The sequence below is a fragment of the Nicotiana sylvestris genome, chromosome 2 (genome assembly GCF_000393655.2).
Source record: "Nicotiana sylvestris chromosome 2, ASM39365v2, whole genome shotgun sequence".
NCBI classification, from domain to species: Eukaryota; Viridiplantae; Streptophyta; class Magnoliopsida; order Solanales; family Solanaceae; genus Nicotiana; species Nicotiana sylvestris.
In genome coordinates this window covers 199,317,453-199,320,317 of record NC_091058.1, presented here as the reverse complement: position 1 = coordinate 199,320,317, position 2,865 = coordinate 199,317,453, and positions in this window count along the sequence as shown.

Here is a 2,865-nt window from a genome sequence, read left to right as displayed (position 1 = left end):
GTTCAAACTTGAAAGCTAGTAATATATACAATTACAACTGCACTGTTAGTTCCCCAGCAACGATGTCAAAAATTGATCACGCCCAACTTGAGTCCTAAAAAGTATAAGCGGTCGCTGCAAATATAATCCGGTCTAAGAGTCCAGAGTCGAATCCCACAGGGAAGTAAGGTTTAGCTACAACTATTCACTATCACTAAGAAGACAAGTTCGAACAATTCCTAAGTTATAAATATAAAGATTCTTATGTCTAACTAATTAACTAATAAATTAAATTAGTAACTAATAATTAAAAATACTAAGGGTTGGAAACAAGATTAAGGAGCTCTAGATTTATGATTTTCCCAATTGTTAGAATTATTCTGGCTACGTATTCTATAATTCCGCCTTATTATTCTCTACCGATTGTGAGTACTTCGGGTGTCGTAGTTCTATCTCGAGTAACTACCTTAATTTACTGGACATATTCTCTCGGACTATGCTAGTTGGCACTATTCACCGCTTACTATGATTGTACCAAGATTTCGTTATACGTAATCCCGCCTTTAAACCCGTCGTATTCATCTCTCATATATGTTAGGAGTGACGTTATTCAACAACTACCTAAATATGTACTCTTTTTCAAGCAATACATAATAAATAGGTACCGTTAATTGATAGCTCTTCAATTAACTAAAATAAGCACATAGTTAAACAAATAGAAAAATTCAAAGACTCAATTATATCAAAACGTATCAAGAATTCATCCTATAAAAGATTCCATCAAAACCCTAGATAACAAATTATCTATTCATAATAGTATGCAGAACTACAATACTAGAATTCATAACTAATGATAGAAATATGAAGAAGAGAGTGAAAAACTCGTAGAAGAATTCTCAGCCTTGCTCCTTGTGTGTTCTTGCCTCCTTCGGTCGATTCTCCCCTCCTAAAGTGAGTTTAAGGACTATTTATATGTGATAGGGTTCACATGGGGCTAAAAAGTACAAGCACACTTCGGAACATCTTTTTTAGGTTAGCTCGTTCACTCCCTTGTGCGCACGCGAGAGTGAACGAGCGAAGTTCTTCTCTTTTTCTTTTCCTCTTAGGTCTCTCGTGCACTTCCATGCCTTATTGCCATAATCCACTATTTTTTTTTTCAAGCTTTCCTCAGCTATCTCGTTCACTCTCTCGTGTGCACGCGAGAGTGAACGAGCGAAGTTCTTCTTTTGTCTTTTGGTCCCGAGTCAACTTCTTTTGCTCACCTTTCGTCCAACTTGCTCCTACACATAAGAATGCACGTAATGAGTATAATTTACTACAAAAACTCATATAACCTTCCACATTCACACAACTTATGAGATAAAAGTACACAAAAAAAAATGTATTTTTCATCGTTTATCAAGAACCAAAGGCCTTATTTGTTGAGAGACCATATGAGAATCTAATGAACGGGAGCACCGCGAAAGTGATATGAGTTTTGTGTACACGGACCACTTGTAAAACTTTATGAAATCTGACTTTTTGATGAGAAAGGCTTCAACGTTTGATTTGAATTTTGGAACTGAAATTTCTTGAAGGCTTGAGTTCTAATTCGAATTGGTGGTTTAAATTATTAATGATATTGGTTTTAAGAACCTTTTCTAGGATTCTTAATTTAATTGGGGTACTTCTGATTGAGAAATGATTATCGAACAAAACTTTCTTTGGTAATAGGGTATTTGCCGTAAAATTCAAAGTGTAATTACGAGTTACTTTTAAAGTGTATTTATTTATTTATTGTAAAAATAATATATAAGGGCAAGTGCACAGATAGTCATTTTTAGGGATGCTATTTAAATATTAGTCAGTACTTATTTTGTCCTTAAATTTTAAACTAAAAATTTTAATTTCTAAAAATACATGATATTTTTCCTGAAAAGTTAAACTGAAAAACTGAAATTCAGAATGCAATGGCTAATTCTTAAATAAAGGCTGGTGTCATTTCTACTTAGTTATACAATATATATAAAGGGTTTTTTTCACATACCTATACACTATTGGAAACTTTATTACCCTCCCTAATCAAGTTTCAATTTAATTACCTCATATATACAAATTTACCAATAATATACACTTTAGAAATTAAATGAGTATCACTTTATATTAGGAATCAATTATTTCTCACCCTTATTCTCTCTCCCTCATGCGCTATCTCCCTGCATCTCTCTCTCTCTCTCTCTCTCGCTCTCTCTCTCTTTCTCTCTCTACGTCTCTCTCTATCTTTCAATCCCTAATTTCAGTAATGTAGAGATTCCACCATTGACAACCATTAAAAAGCTTTGAAGCTTTGAATTCGAATTTGGGTTTTCAAAAAATATTATTTGTTTGAATTGGTTGTTGTTGCAAACAATTGAAAATTCTCTCTACGTCTCTCTCTACCTCTCAATCCCTAATTCCAGTAATGTAAAGCCAAGGAAAAGAGAGCAGTAATTCCACCATTGACAGCCATTAAAAAGCTTTGAATCTTTGAATTCGAATTTGGGTTTTCAAAAAACTTATTGATTGGATTGGGTGTTGTTACAAACAATTGAGAATATGGTTTGGAGTTTATATCTCAATTTTGAGAGTGTTTTGGTGAAGATTAAACTTGATTTTGGCTGAATTTCAGATTGAAACTCGAAGAAGAAGAAGAAGAAAAAGAAGAAGAAGAAGACATGACATACATTATACTTACGAAATTGTAGTAAAATTATATTCTGTTATTTATATATAATTTTTTATTTAAATATTGTATGAAAGTTGAATAATATTGTATAAAAATTGTATGATATTGTAGTTGTATATAACTGGGTAGAAATAATGTATGAAAATTGTAGATAAGTTGTATAATATATAATTAATTATATA